We start from the raw sequence: 22,003 nt of genomic DNA on the forward strand, positions 1-22,003 counted from the left end.
GCAGTTAACTCCTTGTTAGGAGAGCAATGGAAGAGGCTTTTTTTTGTACCCCTTGAGCAAGCAACAGAATCTGTGCTTCATTGCTAATTTCTTATTTTTTAGTGTGTGATATACTGTAAGATCTTAACAGGGCTACAGAGCCTTTCTTCAGTTCAAGGCAGATGGTTATTAGGATTCTCATCTTTGGTATCTCCTTAAAGCAATTTCAGTCACTGTCCCAGCAAAGCTTCAGCTGAATCTGACTGAAATCTGCTGCTGAAGGCACTGAAGTGTTTGTATGCTAAGATAGAATTGAATACTTTCACATTTTCTAGGAAATATGTGTCTTAATAGCATGTCAGACTATACCAGAAAGGTATTACATTAGCTTCTGGATCATTATTATGTCTGTTTAATAGAAGCACAGGAGGCATCTCTATCTAATGAAGGTATAGTAATGATACTATACCTTCAGTATTGGTCATTGAACAGGATAGATGCTGGATGTGGAGAGAGTTATTGGGTTGGTTCTGGGCTGGTTCTGTGGATTCTGGTGTTACTGGTTGCCTGCCCTGACTGCAGGTGTGCAAAACAAGTGGGGTTTGTTTCATAGGACTATTCATAGTGGAATACAGCTGTCCTTGCCTGTTTTCCAGCTTACTGCTTCAGCTAGTATTCTCTTTTGATTAAATTAAGGGTTTTTAACTAAATTTCTCTTAAGTGTTCTGTGTCATCAGCCTCAAGCTGAGTAGTGTTTATAAAGGCATTGATAATTCTGAATAAATCAGTAATGCTTGTATGGATGGGAAGGGAAAGATGAATCAGCTTCCGGAGTGGTACCATTAAATTGGATACATGTATAGAATTTGGGAGCACTGGGGCAAAGCTCACTCAAATGAGTATAATTTAGAAACATAGGTAGTGCTGCCCTTCTACAAAGAGCATTGAATAAACTGAATGCTGGTGTGAGAAGTAAATAGTACTGGTTTTGTTTAATTTCACTGCAAGACTGACTGGAACATTGTTCAGAGTAGCAGCATTTTGTTCCTCTATAAAAGTGATTGATAGGGGTTTTTTGGTAGGGTCTCAGGTTTTTGAGCTTATTTAAGCAGCCAACTGACTTGCACTGTAATAGGAAGACTTCAAGTAGTTTGATTAGAGACTCTTCACTGCTGAACTAATAATGTTTCTAGAAGACTTGGGTGAAAATGAAATTACATACTTGCTTTACCAAATATAACCTTTTAATTCATGGACAGAAGTGGCAAAGAGGCCATGAACCTAGTTTTTTCCAACTTGAAAGTCACTTTGTGATGCATACTAATGTTGTTCTGGTATAATGTTGTAGTTTGTATTCTCATGCTGTGGGAGAAAGCTGAGAACTCTTCATTCTGTGTAATAATGAAACAGCCACAAGCTCATCAGAGGAAAAAATAGTAAATGTTTAAATTTATCTAGTGTTGGTACAGATTACTTGGTGTCATTAAGCTTCTGGCTAAATGGGTAGCTCCTTGTCAATGTGTGATTTTAGTGAGCCTGAACAGACTAAACAGTAAATGGCTGAGGCATTTATTTAGAAGTATTATTAAGTGGTACAAAACCAGCAGAGCAAAGAAAGAAAGAAAAGAAACTTTCTGTGTTCAAAGACGTGTAAGAAAGTGCCAAAATACAGCCTGGGAAGAAGGGATAACGTGAGGAATATTTGTGAATTAGCAGCTTCTGGTTGTACTCTGAGGCTGTGCAATGCTTTTCTTTGTCACTTTCTGTTAGTCCTGCTGCACTGTCACTGGTCTTGTGTTTCAGGCTGTCTCTAGCTCAGGAAACTTCAAATTTTTAGTGTTCCCCAGATTCTGGGAAGTAGCTTTTAGCAAAGCTTGGTCTGAGCTCAAAGTTTTCATTCTACCTAATGGAATCTTTTCATACCGAAATGCTTGGAAAAAATATTCTGGACTCTATGGGACCTTTAATAAAAGCAGAAAAGTATTTCAGCCTAGTAAAGAGGCATGGATCTTCTCTCATCTATGTGTCCTCCCTTGCTTCCAAGAAGCTGTGCTTCTGAATCTGGGACTGTTGGTTTTAAAACTAGATTTTAAAAACATCCTGCACTGAAGTACTAAACCAAATAGTTGAGCTTAATAGTTTAACCCGTAGAACTTTCCAACTATCTAGTATTTAATTTCTGGATTATTTTATCCCCTTTAAGAATGGTTAATGGTTTCTGCACTTATTTTGTAGCATTTTAGATGAACTTTTCATGCAGAATTTGTGCCTTTTCATGTTGGGTAAGAAACAGACAACAATAAATCATCAGTAAGGAAATAGTTTATACCTGTTTCGCCAGGAGATATTTCATACCTCTCTATCCAAACTAGACTTAGATAGCAGGAGTGCAGAACATCTTGGCAAGCAGTGTGGAACCAGTCCCTGTCCTGGCTATCAAATTCACCTCCTGGACCTCTCCCCATCATTTCAAAGCTCCAGAAGCTGTCAGATCTTGCAGACTTTTCCTTTTGATCTCCTTGCAGGACATCTGTCACTGTAACTGCTTGGACAATATGCCTTTTAGCTCTAAGTTTTATATTTCACCCCAGAATTTGTTTTCAGGTGTCCAGCTCTGGCACTGCAGCAAAGCCTTGAATTAAGCACTTAAGTCCCTTCCCCTGTGATAAAACCCACACTCAATTCTGCAATTTGCTGGAGGCTGCCTGGCACTTTCAGAGCTAAATGTGAATTGTGGCTGAGCACATGATGATTGTTATGCTTCCCAGCATTCACTTATTTTGTGTGATGCCTTAAATGTACAAACATCCAAGCTGAAGTCAGTCTGTTGGTATCAGGTTGCCTGCTAACCAAACAACTCAGATTTTTATTTTTATTTTTTAATTGCTTGCTAGTACTGAGTGTGTGAGGAGTTTAGCTGTGAATTTGTGGGGTTTATGACTGCCTGTGCTTTTCTCATCTCCATTTTTTGAACTTCTGATACTTCTCAAGCCTTATTGAAACACGTTTAATAAAGGGAAAAATTAAACTGAGTCTAGTCACTGCATTTTTGGACAGGTTGGTACCATGGAGACTTCCAGGTGTTGCTAAATCCAGATAAAGGACTGTGTATGACTTTTTAGGCATAGTAATCTACTTATGGGATTTTCACTATTTTATGTCTAGCCCTGTAAGTATGATAATACTGAAAATGATACTTGAAAGTATGTGTGTGAATATATCATATATAAAGCAGAAATTACTCATCTATTTTTTCTATTTTTTTCAAAGTAGAAAACGGCTGTTATGTTATTTCTAAAAGGTTTCTTTGGATGACTTACTGAACAAATTATTGGATTTTGCTTACAATAGTTTAGATCAATCTCTTCCTTATGTTGTGCCTATTATTGTTATCAAGAAATTGGAGCCAACTCTATAGGTAAGGTTTGACATTCTTTGAAATAAAGCTAGTTTTGAGCCTTAACTTCCTCCATATGTACAGGGTAGCTATCCTGGTGCATCTCACCCTGAGCCATACAAAATATGCAGAAAGTATAATGGGAAATTGGAAGGTACTACTTTATTTCTGTAGCTTGAATGAAAATAAAGCTTCTGAGGAACTGAATGTCTCAGCTTCTTGACTCTGTGTGGGATGTAGAAAAATGCAAATCAAAGATAACTGAGTTGAACCACTGCTCTGAGATGGGCATTCACTCTTCAGGGTTTGTGTAGCTTCTGCAGCTCCCCCCCAGTTTTTTTATGAACAAAAGTTCTGTAAGGGGATTGCAAGAATACAGCTGACTGCCCTTCCCTTCTTTGCCATGGTTTCACCAGGATGAAAGAGCAGTTGAAATACATTTGTACACTGGTGCCAAGCAGCAGAAAATCGGAGGTAATCTCCTAACAGGAGCTCCTGTGCTCAGTTTAACAGCTGGACACAGTACCTGGAAGTGGCAGAAGGGGTTTTTGACCTGTTTTATGCTGGATATTAAAGGCTTTAAGGCCAGAAAGAAACTGTCTGTAGTTACATCATTGCACAGCTGTTTTTTTGGATATGAAAGTGGGTGTTTACTGAACCCTCATTTGACCCCAAGGCCACAGTTCATCTTGTCCACTCAGAACAATGTTCCTGCATGGGGACTGCTGCCTTCCAGAGGTGGATGTGGCTGCTTCAAAGTTGCCCTGGACCTGAAAAATTTCATCCTTGGTTTCATTTCCTAAAGACAAGGGAGAAATCTCTTAATAGATTGTCCTCTGGGGACAGATCCATTCCATGTTGGTTTTATTTTGAGTCCTCAGGCCTTAATTAATCTGTAGATGTGCATATTCCCTGGACACACAAACTGGGGTGTGGGGGTGAGGATGGAAAGAAGGGTGTTTTAGCTTGTTTAAAGGTATTTTGAGAAGAAATTGAAATTGTGAGATTCAAGCACCAACAGAGCTGAAAAATAAGGTAATTTCAAGGTTGATTCCTTTTGTAGGGAAATGGCACTCCTTTAACTACTCCAAAGTAGCCTCAAATTCTCAAGTTACTGTTCCTAAAGTTTGTGAAATGTGACTTTAAGTTGTAAATATATGGCTCACTTTACCTTCATTAAACTGAGCATTTACCAATTTTGGGGGGTGTGTGTGTGGATGGGGTGTTTGAAAAGCATCACCAGGTGCATGCATCATTTCTTAATCTTACAAGAATAGCAGCCATTCCATGTAGTAGCTTCTTTAATATACATTTTTTACATTCCAAACATGAATGGATATGAATATTTGAAGAAATGATAGAAGACAAGCTCGAATATCAGAAAATTCCAGCTATAATCTACTTTCCTCTGGAGAAAAAAAAAAATTAAAATAAGGGGGCGTGTGGAAGTTTGTAAGATTTACAGACACACCAAATCTGCATTTCATGTCAGTCCTCAGATATAGCTGAAATAAGATGGCAGATTTGTGTTACAGCCCTAGATGTAACACATAGGCTGTACTTAGTGTCTTTAACTTAGAGTTTTTAGGAGATCCTGTGATCTCTGTGCAAAAGATTCAAAAACTCTGTGAACTCTGGATGTGCTGCTGGGTTCTGCTGACAGCTCAGCCTGGGGAGCTGGGATGAAGGCTCAGAGTGGAGCAGGGCATCAAAAAGAGCAAGGAGGGTAAAACCAATGAAGTCCTGCAGGCACTCTCAGTGCTGCTGTGTTAGCCTCTAAGCTGGCTGTAAGGGGAAGGATTTGGTTTCTTATGCTCATGTTTCTGGTAATGGAAGTAGGGCTTTGGCTTTTTGACTCTGGGTAGAGCATCTTGTTAAAAAAAAAAAAAAAAGGTCTGAATTGTTCTTTTGCTGTGAGATATCACTGAAGGTATAAACAAATTTTCATTGACTTCATGGGTTGTGCCCAAAGTGCCTGGCTTGTTGCTCTGTAATTTCCCCTAACTGTAATTAATGTATCTTGCACCCTTTGCTGCTAAGGGACTCTGGGAACACATATAATATACTACTTAAATGTAAGTGTACTGGGAACAGATGAGCTTATTTTATCCTTGAAACCAGTCAGGTTAAAACTCAGTCATGCCCATGGAAAGGGACATGAAATCACAAGATAAAATGCTTTCTCCCCCAAACAATTTTTTGTCCTGTCTGTCACATGATGACTTTCTGCAAATACACATCTGCCACAGGAAATGTCTCCACAAAAAAAAAGTTGCATGGCAATGACTGTTCTGTGTGTTTAGCAGAGAGGGGAAGGATGTGCTTCCTCTTTTCTCACTTTATGGACACATATTTGGTTGGGTGAAAAAAAGGAGATGTTATTAGGGTGTGATAGTTCATGTCCTATTCAGGATACAGCTGTTTGCACTTTTGTTAGGAGTCACATTGGACTAAGCCCTACAAAGTGCCCATCAGTTCTTTCATCCTGTTATCTCTTTTTACAAATGCAGCTGGCTTGTTCTCCCACCCACCTTACAGTGGTTATCTTGCCTTAGATGATGTAACCTAGGATCACACCTTTTCTCACAACAAAAGACAAGGCACTTGTGTAGTGCACATGGCTCCTGCCAGTCTGGGGCCACACAGCAGATAAGGGAAGTGCAGCTGCTGCCATCTGATTTTGTGGAAATCCAGGTTTCCCACTCAGTTGACTGCCTGAAAGAACCAGGCTTCCCTTTGGAGAAATCATAGGATCTGACTTGAGCTTTATTTACCACTAGGCTTGTTGGATTGTTCTGAGGAAGGATTAGCCCCTTGCTAGAGCAGAATATGTGGTATTAGTCAGAAAGAGAGAGCTTGAAGACTGCCAGATAATCCAACCAGCTTGTGGAGCCTCCTAATAATGAGAAAGCAGCTGCACTGGAGGTGATGCTGATGACTCCAGTGGGACAAGGCTCTCAGGGGCAGAGCAGCAGTGCTCTGCTATATGACTACCTTTAAACAAAAGCACTTAAAAACATTTGTAATGACCTTTCACTGATGGTGGGACACATCTGCAGGTTTTTGCTGTGCCTGGGTGTCATCAATCCCCAGGTACTCATTCCTTCATTCTCATCAGAGTCACTGCTTTGGTTTGCAAGCCTGCAAGAAATTTTCCATGTCTCTTTGCAACAAACCAAATGATACCAGGCTCCATCCAGACCAGTCTGGGTGATGTTTTTTAAGGGTTATTCATATAGATCTTACCTGTACTGTGTCCACATCTAGTATGAGGCATCCAGACTGAGAGCAGCTGCATCCATGGAGCTGCTGGTTCCATTAACTCTGTTTAATCTGTTTCAGAAACTGATTTGAAGCCTTGCAGGATTAACATAAGCTTTTTAATTGAGGGATTATGTAGACCCATGAGGTCATGCTGGTGCTTTTTTACTAGTACTCGTGCTATTTAAATACATAATAAATAATACTCAAGACTATAATTCAATCTATAGAGGTGGGACAACTTTATCTGGCATGCATCTATAATGAAAACCCTGAGAAGACCAGAGATCTGTTTCGTCATTGCAATGACAGCAATAAAGAAGCTCCGGCTTTAGATTAAACCTATCAAGTTTCTCCACTGCAGGGAGGTAGAGCAACACCTTTACCTTCCCAGCAAAACATGCAAATAAAAAAATCAAAGACTATAAAGCAGAAGAGGCTGAAGAGAGCATCTGGGTCTAAGGAGGAGACAGCTCAGAACAGGTTAAACAGAGAAGCACCATGTGTCCTGCAAGTATTTGCCATAAAGCATGGAGAGGCATAAAAGTAGTCTGAAAATTTTAATATTTGCCATTTGCAGAAGGAGAGAAAGGGGATGAGAGTGCAGCTATTACTCTTTTCTTTCAGGCTCTATTGCCAGGGAGCCATGGTTGCAGATGAAGCTTCACCTTCCCATCCTCTCCCTCCAGGGGATGTGGGGTAACCTTGCTGCCTCCTTGCATTGTTGTCGTTTCAGTCCATCTCTGCTTCTCACACCAAATTATTTTAGGTCTGTGGACTCTTCTTGCCCTTAATTTTCCCTGTGTAATGTTTGCTAGAGGAATGGATCAGTTTTCTTGACATGACTTTAATGTCTGTTGCCTTTAACTCACCTTCAAGTGATGTGAGACTCAAGTGGTGGCAGCTGAGAGACTGATGAGCTTCAAGAATGGTTGGAGTTGTTCCATGACCCAAAGAAGGTGATGAATGTATTTTGCTCTCTGGGTGGCAGAATGCCATGCATTAAGGCAGGTTGGAAATAAAATGTAGGAGGAAGCCATTCCTCAAACAGTTAATACACCTACATGTGAAGAGGACATGGTCTCAAGTACATCTGTTGCCCATGGTTTAATGAAGTCAGCATGATGTTTATTGGTAAATTTTTGTTCTAGCTGTCTTGGGCACCCGGATTTCCATGATTTTTCACTCACTGCTGCTGCTTTTGAAATGTACTGCTTCTGACATGCAGGAATATTTTTTTTTTGCAGGTGTGAGTGAGGCTGCAGGACAGGAGTGTTAGCTGAGAGCTTTAGTTCAGTAGAATTTCAACTCCTGGCTTCAATGGTAATTTGAAAGAAGGAGCATCAAACTAGAGAGCTCATCAAGTTCTCTACTTCATAATTCCTTGAGATATTGTTGTACTAGTCTATTCTTCATTGCTATATAGAGGAAAACATACATAATTTTGCCTTTCCCACTTAGAGAGCAGGCATAGATTAGGTTTGATAAGCAATAATCAGCTTTCACTGGTTTAAAATTAACTAGAACAGCACTAGTTTGGGTTTTTTGTTTTTTTTTCCTCCCAGCTGGCTCAGGCTTTTGTGGCAGGGTGAAGAGGAATGACCTGCAGCAAGTTGTTTTAATTGCCAGAGGGATGGTATCATGTCTACCCTGGATGAGCTTTCATGGCCTCCTGGCTGCCAGGGTGGTTCTGTGGTAGGGCTGAAGTCTGGGCTGTGGTGGGAGGGAGAAGTGTCACTGACCCTGGTGGGGATGAGAAAACATGTCCCAGAGCTGGTGGAGGGACAGCAACAGGAGGTGTCCAGTGCCACTGCCTGCATTCCTCAACCTGTTCCCTTAAGGAGAAGCAATCTCCTCTTGGCACTCTCATCCTCTCTCCTACACTGTGCTGACAGCTGTTTTATTTTGAGCTGCAGCTGAAACAGGTATGCTGGGGATTTTAAGCCCCTGCCCACTGCAGTGGGTGAGGGTACTCAGGGGTCTTGTTTTCCTTCACTCCCCAGCGATGTTCCCAGAGCTTCAGTGGTTCTGTCACAGGATGCTGCCTGCAGCTGGGCTGAGCCTTTCCCAGTCCTGCTGAGGGCTTGCACTGGGAATTCACCCTTACCCCACAAGCCCATGAAGAAAAAACGTGTTCTATGACCCAATCCTTTGGCAGCACATCCTTTTAGCTCTGTGTGGCAATGTTCCTATCACTGCCTGTGGTTCCATGTGGAAAAAGGAGGCAGGAGCCTGTGGCATCTCCAGGTTTGTGTCACATTGGGTTTGAAAGTGGGTTTGTTTTTGCAGAGAAGCTGCTGAAGTTTTTCCTTTCCCACTATTGATCACCTCCTCCTGAAATCACAACTGAGATCCATTTCCACTGTTAAAGGAGTGATTGAATAATAGTTTACAGCATAGCAAAGAGCTATGCCTAGAGGGCAAGGCTTGCATCCTCAGCTTCTTCTGTTGGCCAAGTCATGGTGGGAGAGATGTAGGGTGTGGAAGGCTGTCCCTGAAGCATCTCTGAATCTCTTCTTAGGCAGCAGTGCAAAGTAGAGGGCTATTTTCCTTTTCTAGCATTAGGGGGAGCACAGCTGTTAAGAGAACTACATGGTAAAAAAAAAAAAGAAAATTTACAATAGAAAAATAAGTTCTGAACTTAAAGTTCGATTTAAACCCTATTATGATCTCTTTAGAATCCCTGTGCCAGCAGTAACAAAGCTTATGCAGATACCCAGGGCTGTAGGACCTTGTTATCAGAGACAGAAGGCAGAAAGGAGAAGTGGAAGTGGACAGTCTGATAACTTTTCAGTTGCACAGAAGGAAAGCAAATGAAACTGAGTGGCATTAGCAACTGGGGAAAACTTGTTTAGCATTCCAGAGGCCTTTTCAACAACACAACAGCCATTCAGGATTGCTGTTACACCACCAGGACTCTCTGTCTCTGAAACGTTGCATTTTACAGACCATACTCTTTTGTTTTAGCTCCTAGTGGTATAACAGTGATTGTACAAAGGGGCTTTGGCTACAGAGGAAAATATTTTTCTCTTGTTCTAAGCCCTTGGCTCTGTAGATTGGGTTTGTTTTGTGCTTTGTTTGGAATGTTGCCCAATCAGCTGTGTGGCAAAACCTCTCTGCCCCCCAGACAAAACTGTGAAACTCCTATTGAGTTGCTTGGAGCTGGGATTTCATGTGAGGGCTCAAAGCTTGTAGGACTGTGTAGTCCCTCTGCCTCTGCTGGCTTGTGCTTTCTTCCCCTGCTCATGAAAAGCACCTTATTGACCAGTTGTCTTTGAATGTGTAAGGATACTTCCTGGCTAATCTGTGAGCAAGGGTAGCAGAATCAGTCCCTGGTCAATCTGTCCCAGATCTGATACCATAAAAGACATCAGATAATGACATTCCAGATACTCTATCAAGGATATTTTACTTTGTTTTTTCACAACTGAGCACATTACTCTACTCATTGGAATGGGCAGCCTGATTGATTACCTGGCTGATTCACCTCGATTCAGCATCTGAAAATAAATGTTTAACATGTTCATAATCTTGGAGCTAAGGCTGCATCTCTGCATGTTCTCTGGAGGTCAGAAGTCCAAGCTGGGGCTTCCTGTTTTGTGGGAGAGCAGAGCAGATCCTCTGGGGGCTAACAATGATGTGGCAGAGTTGGTTTCTAAAGAGAGCCCAAGAGGGAGCATGGTAGTTTGCTTCAGCTCTTTTCTGTGCTGTAATCAGCTGGTTCTGGTTGGTGTTAGTGGCTTGGTTCTATGTAAGCATCCATGCATCTCAAGGCACTCCATCCTGCACACATTAAATTTGCTTCTTTAGGAATATACTGGTGTTAGTGTTGCTAAGAGAAATGAAGGACAAAAGAAGAGCAATTCCTTTCAAGGGAAGAGTTTGGGATGCCCAAAACAGGTATGCATAGGTGGCAAGTAATGGTACTGCCAGCTGCAGGAAGACTATGAAAAGACTATCCAAATTACAATGGATAGATGTAGATCCTTCCTTGAGTTTCTATAGAACTCTATTCTGGCATTAAACACCAGCCAGGCAGGCTGGCAGCAAGGTCTTGTGGCCTTTTTTCTTCTTTCTTTAAACTGGTTGGAAACAGAAGTGCCAAAGTACTAACAGGCTGCCTCCTCTTCCTTACCTCTGCTGTCAGAGTGGTTCCAAAGAATGGTTATCAATATGGTGATAGGCCCTATATAAATAAATATAAATATAAATATAAATAATAAATATAAGTATAAGTATAAGTATAAATATAAATATAAATATAAATATAAATATAAATATAAATATAAATATAAATATAAATATAAATATAAATATATCCATAGAAACTCAAGAGGAAGTTTCTATGGAACTTGTGGGGTTTGCAGTGCTTCCAGAAGTCAGAGAATGAGAGAGAAGTAGGGGAGAGTTCAAAAGGGACTAAAGAGGGGAGAATCCTAAGAGCAAAAAAGAAGGCCAGAAAGAAAAGACCTTTGTAGCTCACCCTGAGAAAGGCATGAAGAAGGCATTAAGTAGTGGATTCTCCATCCCCGGAGATATTTAAAAAGAGACTGGATGTGGCACTCAGTGTCATGGGCTGGGAACTGCAGCAGTAGTGGATCAAGGGTTGGACTTGATGATCTCTGAGGTCCCTTCCAACCCAGCCAATTCTATGATTCTAAGAAACACATGCCCTAGAGTGACAGTGCCACTAAAGGTAAAACAGAAATCACAAGTGGGGTTACTCTTCTTCGTGTTGTCATCGTTCCCTCTCCCCTTTTTATTTTTTATTTTAATTTTTAAATTATTTTTATTCATTTAGCTCAAAAGGATGGCAGGAGCATGAGGCGAAGTGTTATTTATGTAGGAGGGAAGAGGCACGTGTGAGTACATCTGCTTTAAGGAGCTGTTTCAAAAATAACCACACGAGTGTGATTGCAGAGGGCAGCAAGCAGCCTGCAGAGCAGAAGAAAGTAGTAGAGCAGCGGTGTTTTGGGTGCAGAATGCCCTAAAAAACTGCAGGATTGGGTGCTGTGGGAAGTGGGGAAGATGCTGTGAGCTGATAAGAAAGGAATGTGAAAATGGAGCTACTCTGCTTAACAAAAGGAAGATGGAAAATCCCTGGAAAGCTGTGGGAAAAGACCGAGAGAGGTCCGACAGAGGACCCTGGGGAAGTACTGGATTGAAAATAGGGTTTGCAGGTGAATAAACTTTTTTTTGGAGAAGTGACTGAGTCGGTGCCTCAACGTGCCACAAATGTCGCTCGTACCAGGATGATAATAATGCAGATTTTATTCCGTGCTTGTGACGCAGCTCGGCTGAATTTAAGGGATTCGTGAGAGTAAAAATTGGGTGCACCGTCAGTTGCCTCACTGCAGGACAGGAGGTAAGCAGCTGAGAACGACAATGGGGAATTTTATTACAACGGAACACAAATATGTTTTGACTGTGCTTAGACGTATGGTTGAAAAACAGGGTCGGGATTTAGCACAGATTTGAAGCAATTGCTTTTCAAGGAACAGGAGCCCTCCTTGGACACACGGAATGTGTAAGATTCTGAAATATGGGACAAAATTGGAGCCTGATTGTGGGATCTAGCAACGCGGTGTGACAAAACTGCTGCTACACTGCTGGGACCCTGGCGCACTCCTCTTTTTAGATGCTCTAACAACTCTAAGCCTTTTAACAACGGCGGCTCCTGGTATCAGAAGCAGTCGAGTTGCCATATCCTGACGAGTCCGCAATTTGGAGATGCGGTGGTACCGGTCCCAGCGGTCTGAATCCGGTGCGGGATCGCTCAGCTCTACACGGATGGCGTCAGCTACCGGAGGCGCCCTCGGAGCTTTTACATGATCCTTTCGATCCGGAAGGGATAAATTCGGAGCAGGAACCCAACCTTTTTTCTCCCCGGCCCGGCAGTTGACAACGAAAGGACCGGCAGGAGAAGCGGGAGCATCCCCAGGACGGAGCCCGCAGCACTGCGCCCGCTTCCCCCGAGGTGGGGCCGGGGGACGGCGGAGGGGTCTGCGGCGGAGTCGGGTGGCGGGGGGTACACAGTGAGCATCCCCCGTCACTCGGGATGGAGCGGAGCAGAGCGGGAGCTTGGGCGGAGAATCCCGGGGGTTTCGCATCCCAGCGCTGCCTCAGGTGCGTTGGGAGCGCGGTTCTTGCAGGGAAGCGGCAGCCCCGGGTACCGCAGCCCCGGGCCCGCATCACCCCGTGGGATGGCACCGGCAGCGCCGTGGCGAGTGGCAGTGGCGACGAGAGCAGCGACAGCAGCGAGAAGCTCTCAGCTAAATCTCTGCAGCGTCTTCTGCTCGACAAGCTCATCGTGTGACTAAGGGAACACTTGTTTCGCTCCTTTTTTTTGTTTTCCCTTTTTTCCCCCCCCCCTCTCCTTCCCCCCCCTCTTTTTTTTTTTTCTCTTTTCTTTTTTTCTTTTCTTTTTTTTTTTCCTTTTTTTTTTTTTTCCTTTTCCCCCCCTCCTCCCCCCTTTTTTTCCTTTTCTTTTTCTTCCTTTTTTTTTTTTTTCCCCCCCTTTTTTTTTTTTTTTTTTTTAAATCATAATTCCAGCCTTTTGGATTATTGGCACAATGGGTTTTGCAGAATAACCCCCCCCGAATTGTTCCGGAATTTTACCCCATCACTTTGCAGAACTGGTTACCAGACAGGAGCTCATAGCCATGGTAATAGAGCGAGGTCGTTTCTGTTTATTGGTTTTTTGACAGGCTTTTACCCTACCTCTGTCTTAAACTTTCTAAACCGGGCAGAAAATGATGGAAAAACACTTCGGGAACACTCAAAGTATACAGCAAGAGAGAGCTTATGTTAAAATTCGGGACGTTAATACTCATTCATGGGAAGGGCCATTCCCTTTAATAGCCTGGGAGCGAGGGGATGTTGAGTTTCCAGAGATTCTGGACATCGCTGGATTCCAGCAAGATCTCTGAGACCAGCTCTCTGTCACTCCTTTCACTCCTTGCTTACGGACACGGCTGTGAGGATTTTGATGGATTTTGTGTGAGCCTCTGATCCTTCTGGGTCGGTGCATAAGAGCATTCAAACCTTGAAGGACCTCACCCAAAAACTCGAGGTTGAAAATGGTTGGAGCCCTTTTGCAGGGTTGTTGAAGGGAATCATCGTGTTGGGAGGTTTTGTTTTGTTGATTTTTGTCTCTTAGTTTTGTATCCCAGGTATGGTTACAACTTGTGCAAACTCTGAGCCCTTAAGCGTCGCTGCTGACAAAACAAAGGGGGAGATCTGGGAAGTGGTGAAGATGCTGTGAGCTGATAAGAAAGGAATGTGCAAATGAAGCTACTTTGCTTAACAAAGACAGGGTGGAAAATCCTTGGAAAAATACCAAGAGAGGTCGGGGAGAGGACCCTGGGGAAGGGCTGGATTGTAAATAGGGCCTGCAGGTGAATAAACTTTTGTCTCAGCTTGGAAAAGGTGAGTCGGTGCCTCAATGTGCCACATTGTACACTTGTGCTCCTTGCCAGGCTACTCCACCCTGACCCCAGTGGGTGTTTAATGAGGAGGTGTTGTTTCCATATTTTCTGCCCAAAGACATTGATCCCTTCTCGGTTGCATTCCTTCCTGATTCCTTTTATTGAGTCAGCAGCTTTTAAATTCCAGATTCAAGTCTGTTTCAATTACTATGTAGATTTTTGGATTCTACTCCATCCCAAAGATGAGGCTCTGCTCACCTGGGAAAGAGGAAAAGCAGACTTAATATTTTGAAGCAGGATGCTCATGTCTAGCATTCTGCCCAAGCCTCTTACTGGATGCTGCGTACAGGAGCAGGCAGCAAACCTGATTTACTGAGATGCTGTAAGAAAGTCCATGACAGATTACTCGTTGCCTCTGCTTTCCAGTGAGTGAAACAGAGAAGGAAACAACACAGCTTTTCTCCTCATTTTCCTTCTGAAATCTGTGGTTTCAGACAGCTTTGAAAGTGTTATGGTGTAGGATTCAACACAAACCTCAGGTGTGATCCATCAGTGAAATGAGGGGGGGCAAAGCCAGATGGCAGGAGGCACGATCACAGAGGGTAACACAATGTTGCTGTCACTGATCAATTAATTTCTCACATTAGCCAGGTGAAAGAATGTGTTGGGTAAAGACCAGATGAAGAACGAGAAAATTGCTTGCTGGGAAATTCAACCCCTCCGTGGCCAAACACTCCTTAAAACAAAACCCTGAAACCCTGACAAAATATTCATGATGAATTTGTATCCTTATCTACTTGCCAGTTTTTGGTAGAAGAAAGAATGGCAAATAGCACTTCAAAGCAGCAACCAGAAGGTTCCCTTTTTTCTTTTGTTTTTTCTCCTGTACATAACAGAACCATGCAAGTAGAAGTGAGAGTTTGAGATATAGTAGCTGATACTACTCTAGTAGGAAAACAGCTGTAATTCTTTTCTACGCTAATGGCTGGCAGAATATAACAGTGACTTGAGAGGTCTTTGGATATCCTCTACTTCAGGGGAAGCATCCTCTGTACTTCCTCCAGTACTGTGTTTTCTGATGAAAAAATCAGTTCATGCTGCAGTAACTACATGGAATGAAACTTTGTTTTCAGCTACAAAAGTTCTCACAGCACTAAGTATTCGGAGCTTTACAGAATTGATACCATATTTACCTGGCTATGCCTGGTAACCATGATTGTACGTTGGCCACTATTCTGTAGTTGAGTGCAACCCACAGTGCAGTCCCATGTATGTGCAAGCCAAGAATGGGATGTGCTTTGCACAAAATTTGGTATTTCACAAGAGTTCAGTGGCAGTCAAAATAGCTCGGAGTAGAATGGAGCAACAGGGAGTTTAGTATCATGCTGTTACCCCATGGGTTAATAGACGCAGATGGAAATCAATTGCTTGTCACTGTGTAGGAGTGACAAGGAATGACAATCTCGGTTGTAAGGAGAGTGCTGGCATCTGCAGTTGGGTAAATAGATACTTGGCTGTAGGTTCAGCTAATGTTGAAATTCCTGGTCATTTATTACCCTATGCTTAGGCTAAGCCACTGGATACCTCTTCCCTGTGCTTTAGCTAGTTGCATACTAGGTCCCACAGAATGTGCATCTGACTGCTTTCCAGGAGGTACAGATTTCTGAGAGCTGAGAGTCCTTCCAGAAAGGAAACTGTGGCATCCTGGGATGAATACCATGAGGCATACACACTGTATGGTTTTTATTCTTAGCTTATCTGATGGTTTGCTATTGTGATGTCTCTTCAGGCCTCATCAAGATCAAGCTGAAATGATCAAGGTGAAATGTCCCTTTTTCCCACTATGGAGACCCTGTGGAAGGCAGGCTTCAGCAGGATGTGCATCAGTGTAATTTACCACTAGATGGCCAGAACTCCTCTTTGTACAGCTCTCAGATTTGTGACAGTGCTTAGGGCCAACACTGGACTCAGTGTAAGATCTCTGCCCAACCCATTTTGTAGTTTAACAGTTTTAAGAGCTAATGCTTTTAGCAAGTTCACCTTCATAACGAATTGGTTCAAACTATTTAGGCAGACTGAAAGAGCTCTGCCAGCATACAAGAAAATGAGAGATATTTTGCAAGATGAAAAAACTCCTGACTTTATTTCATTCTTCCATTCTATCACACATGTAATACAACTTTCATTGAGCCTTTAATTCCGTAAGTGTATGCCTAAGTGTGACATATTGAACAGTTCACCACTCAAGCTGTGATACAGCACAATGAAGTCCTGAGAAGCTGTGGCCCTATATTTTGGTCTGGTGAATTTGCTAATGTAAAATTTGTAAAACCTTTAGAAAATGACATCTGCGTCACTGATCTGGAACAGAAATGTCTGTCCTGAGGAGAATTTAGCAGTCCTTGTCCAAAGAGAAAATATTTTCCTCATGGTCAGTCTCTTCAAAAAGATTAATAGGTCTGGGTAGAAAACATCAACTCTCCTGTTTCCTTCAGCCTGATACATTACACAGAGCAAGGAGGTCTGCTTCAAAAAGCAGATGTTCTCCTGCCTGAAAGCAGACAAAAAGGACAAATTATACATCTGTTTCTTGAAGATACCACTGTTTTTTCCCCCTTATCAGTCTCTTCTTCACATTTTGTATTTATTGGGTCTCCACTGTGTGCTTACATCTTTGAGTTCAAAACACCAGAGGTGTATTTTTACATTTAATTTAGTTCTTTTCCTGTTGCAACCCTAACATTTTGTGCTTCCCACTTGCAGGAACAAGGAGGCACTCAACTACCTGCCTCCAAGGTAGTATAAACTAAAATATCAAACCTGGAAACCTCAGGGCACTTTAACAGCTTCTTGAGAGGCTAAAGAAATCCTGAAGATACACCTGAAGATGGCAGTACATGAAATGGTAAGATGGAGTTGAACCCAGAAATATGTTTGAGCCCTTTTGCCACTGCTATTGCTATAGTTCAGATGAACAAGCACCTTCCTGCCACAGGTTAAGAGGTGGCTCTCTGTATTTATAATTTATTAAATGCTCTGGACTGCAATGGAGCTCTGGGGCCCCTTCCAGCAGGTTCTGACTCCTTGTCACTCCTCTCCCCAGAGGGTTTGGGATCAGCTCTACCTGCAATGACATAGGGTCCCTTTAGGTCACAGCATCTCTACAGCCATTTGAATCAAAAAAAAAAAAAAAAAAAAAAAAAAGGAAAAATTACAAAATTACTCCATAGATTTAAAATGAGAACTTGTTGCACATTTGGCTATTCCCTTCTGTTCTCAGCAAGAGGATTTTAAGGCCCCACTTGCACAGAGACCTGGGAGGCTGAGCTCCCAACCAAGTTGGCCAAACCTCTCCTCTAACTCCTCTTAGTTCAACTCTTGTCCAGGTCATGGCTCAAAGTTTTTCTAAAAGCTGAGGTCTGAGATGAATTAGGTCTGTTAGCCTGATGGGCTGCATATCTCATTTTGCATGTTCAAAGGAGGGTGTATCTTTGTGTCTACCTGCTGAGAATGCTTCAAGACTTAACTGGCCTTATCTTGCAGAAGTAGAGCTTGGATGAGTAGATTTTGTGACCACTGTTGCTGATACTTGGTAGTTGTCTAAGTAATTTGCATCCTGGTTAATATCTCTCATTATCTTTGTTCCAGAATCTGCCAATGCTTGTGGGAACTGGCATGAATACTACTTGTGGTTTCTTTATATATTTATTCTTACTTTAAGAACGGATCAAATAACAGATCCTTACCCCAAAATTACAGAAAGAAAATTGAGGCTCAGATACACATTTTGTTGAGAAATCTGGCAGATTGCCATTTGTTATCAGTTATTGTTTAGTACACCTGAGCTTCAGATTTTGTCTTCCTATTCTGTAGATGTACAGACATCCTTAATGCTTTGTGACTCATCCCAGCAATAATATTGTTATCAGCTTATAATGATGTTGAGTTGGTCCTGCAAGAGGTTATTTTCCAGTATTAAGAGCTAAGTTTCATATGAAAAAGCAGCTCCACAGTCAACAGAAAGCCACTAACAAGTGTTAGCCATTACAGTAATTAGGCAGTACAAGCACTTGCAAATTAATTAAAAAGATTTGTGTCACTCTAGAAGGAAGCTGAAGTCATGTTAACAGCTGTGACACAGCATGCTACTCCACCACCAAGGCTAATACAATTTTCATCATTACTTGAGTTTGGTCCTACAAAATTCTTACCTCAGAACTCCTTTTAAACCTAAAAAAAAATACCCCTTCATCAGTGGTCACTTGGTCAGCAGAAAAGAAAGTGCTTTTGTGGTTGCAAAACTATCAAATGAATACAAATGATACAACAAGCTAATAGGATATTTAGACTGAAAAATATTCTGAGGTAGATAATACCTCTCTTTAAATCTTGCCGTATTTCAGAAAGCTCTATGGATTCTCCATGGAAAAATATTGTTATCCTATCAATTTCAACAAAAATGAAGTGTCTAGGAAACACTTAGACTTATGGACACAGATGCTGAACTCTTTTCAGACCACAACTCTTTATATCACTAAATGTGGCATGTACTGAGATTAGCAGTGTGGTAATTCATGGAACTGCAATCTTCAATGTGCTGCTTTGCCATTTCTCATCTTAAGTCATTCAAGACTTGCATTTCTTTAGCCCTGGAAAACGTCAGAGAATTCTGTATCAAAAACCAGGAGCTGACACAAAGACAGAGATGCTGGATCTAAGAAATGATTGAATTGAGGAACTGGGATCAGAGCTTTTGGTGGGAAGGAAAAATTTCAGAGTCTGCAACACACCCCTTTTAAGATATGAACCTCCAAAACTTCCTGCACTTATTGGCATTTAGTCTTGGTCAGTCTTTGGTCACAAGAAGTCTTTTGATGTCTATATATTACAGATAGGAAGCACATTTATTAATTTGGATGGGAATTTTTCTATGTCAGTAGGGAATCAAACCATTGCCTGGTTTGCAGCATGGTACTACAGGAAATGTTGCTTTGTCACTGAAATACTGTCCCAAATCAGATGAGTTATAAACTAGTTTAATTTGAGTAAATGTCTTTTCATCTTGCAAGAAAAGGTAGTATCACTTTTGCTTAGCATTGCCTCAGGCTTTTGTGCCAAAATATCACACTAAAACTCAGTGTTGACTGGAAATTGTCAGAAATTTAAAGTGCTGTCTGTCACAATCATCTTGCTCAGGTGGCCAAAGCATGTAAGAGGTGATACATATGAGATGATACAAAGCCAAAGAATTTTTGGGTTTTTTTGTTTGGTTTGTTTTTTGCTTAGTTTTTTGTTTCGTTGTGGGGTTTTTTGTTTTGTTTTGTTTGTTGGTTTTTTTAAACCCTGTTTGTTTAGGACAGGACACAAAATGTGTTTGTAAACCAAAGAGGCTGCTGCAGGTGCATAGGACTCTGTTCCAGCTGGCATTCTGAAAGATCCATTACCTACACCAAAGCTGGTCTGCTGCCTTTGCTGTCTGATTGCTCATTTCTGAGCCTTCACAGGATCTGTATGCACAAAGTGAATTAAAAAGAGCAGAGTTCTGGGTTCAATACCCTCTCCAAGTGAGCAGTCAACACCAGACAGGATCCTAAGTTCTCCATAAGCCAATCAGATGCTGGGACAAAGCTGAATGCTTTTGACTTTAAAATGATATTTGGCAATGATAATATTATTCTTGATTGAGAAAGTAAGTGAAGTAATGTAATTCGATGCTGTAATTGATGCAGGTTGCATTTCTTTTTTAAGCTGCTGACTGGGAATGAATGGATTAATAGGTACAACATCTGAGATTGCTACTGAATTTATTGTAATAAATATTACTAATATTTTCCTTGTCTGTGAAGCATTAAGATGCTAAAGCGTGCCAACATGTGATGTTAGTAGGGTATTATGACAGTAAAATTTTAAATGTTTGTAGAGGTTTTCACCAATATTTGAAGACACTTGTAAAAACAGCACCTTGGTATCATACATTATTAACATATCCTGCTCTAAGAGATGTGCTTTTTTACTCATTGGTACAGAATTTATGCATTACTAATTATTCACCCTTTTCCCATAGAAGTTCTTGCAAAGACACAGGGTTAACAATAACCTCACAATAGACACAGTGGTAAAATTCATGTGGTAAACTACAGTCATAGTTAAATTGTATACACATATTGCATTAATTTCTCATTTACCAATAATATTGCTTATTTTCATGGATCTTTTTTCTTCTCAACATTTACTAGACCTGAGAGAAAAAAAATCTCTCAAAGAGACACACAATCAAGGCTCCATTATCAACATGAAGTGATCTTGAACCAAGACCATCTTTTGTAGTTCTCAATGTTTCATACTTTTGAGTTGCATTATCTTGCAGCCTTGTAGAGATGAGAAATGTAATTCATTACAAAGAAGCCCTCCATCTTCTGAATTAAAGTATTGCATTTAAAGCTGGACCAGGAAATTCTGAAGATCTGGAACACAGAAATTACTGTATTCTTCAGCAAGAAGTGCTTTTAATCGTGACGTTAATGCTAGACCATGTGGCCTCTCACACCCACACAGCATACAAATACAACTAAGCAATGTAAATTCACAGTTGGAAGGTTCAATACAATTCAGAGGACGTTAACCTCCAGAAAACATTGCAAAATATTTCTTCTTGTGTTACTTCATGTATAGTGCATACAAGTTCAGATGGGAGGTTATCTGAAGGTACCCATGCAGAATAACCTACATAACTGTGGTCTTGTTTTTGCTCATTACCACAGCCAACCTAAAACCATGCTGCTCTCTTGGCTTTTCTCTCCATGCATGCTATGGACTGCTGTCTTCTGCTGCCTCACAACAGAAAGGCTGAGGTATTCCCTGGTGCCTTGGCCTGTGTCACCTGGGAGATGGGGAGAGCTCCCTATTCCTGCATCCTGGTATCTCTGGGTGTTACAGAATCATTTGGATTGGAAAGGACTTCTGAGATCATAAAGTCCAACCCTTGATCTACTTCCCCTGTGGTTCCCAGCCCATGGCACTGAGTGCCACATCAGTCTCTTCTTAAAAACCTCCAGGGATGGAGAATCCACCACCTCCCTGGGCAGCCCATTCCAATGCCTGATCACCCTCTCTGGAAAGAATTTCTTCCTAATATCCAACCTAAACCTCCCCTGGCAGAGCTTAGCCCATGCCCTCTTGTCTTACTGACAGCTGCTACAACCAACCTGGCTCCAGCCTCCTTCCAGGGAGTTGTAGAGAGTGATGAAGTCTCTCCTGAATCTCCTCTTCTCCAGACTGAACACCCCCAGCTCCCTCAGCCCTTCCTCACAGGATTTGTGCTGGATCCCTTCACAGCCTCCTTGCTCTTCTCTGGACCTGCTCCAGAACCTCAATCTCCTTCCTGAGCTGAGGGGCCTAGAACTGGACACAGGACTCAAGCTGTGGCCTCATTTTGTGCATGGCCTCAGCTCAGCCCGCAGGGGACTTCGCCGATGCCCCAAGACCGGGAAGAAACCTCGACTTTGACTTAGCAAACCCGCAACGAGGAGCCGGCTCGTGGCACAGCGCTGCTCCTCACCATTCCCTAATACAAAACGAACTCCTGTTTACCTGAAGGGGGACAGACGCGGCCTCTCAGACACCCACCCTGAAGGGGCCCTTCCCACCGCCACCCCGAGCTTCGCCGGCTCCGTTTCGTAACCGAGGCGGCGGTGGCCACCGCAGACAAAGACCGGCGAGCACGGCTCCCCCGCCATCATTCCCCCCCACGTGAACCACCGAACGGCTGCCCCCTCGGCCGGCCGGGAAGATGCCGGGCCGCGCACCCCAACCCTAACCCGAGCTCCTCATGGAGGAAGGGGCAAGCGAAGCCGCCCCCCGGGCGCCCGAGGGTCGACGACTGCGCCTCGGATTTGCGGGGCTCGATGCCAATCACGCAGCCGGCGGGACCAGTGGCGGG

The 22,003-nt window shown here is 42.4% G+C and overlaps 1 long non-coding RNA gene across 1 annotated transcript; it reads right to left on the reverse strand.

The window, feature by feature from the left end:
• Window positions 1-19,851: 19,851 nt before the first annotated feature.
• LOC139795768 (uncharacterized) lies at window positions 19,852-21,966 on the reverse strand. Its single transcript, XR_011725682.1, has 2 exons — window positions 21,655-21,966; window positions 19,852-20,528 (listed from the first exon to the last, which is right to left on the reverse strand). It is a non-coding gene; the product is annotated as an uncharacterized lncRNA (long non-coding RNA).
• Window positions 21,967-22,003: the final 37 nt, after the last annotated feature.

This window comes from Heliangelus exortis, chromosome 4, assembly GCF_036169615.1.
Source record: "Heliangelus exortis chromosome 4, bHelExo1.hap1, whole genome shotgun sequence".
NCBI lineage: Eukaryota > Metazoa > Chordata > Aves > Apodiformes > Trochilidae > Heliangelus > Heliangelus exortis.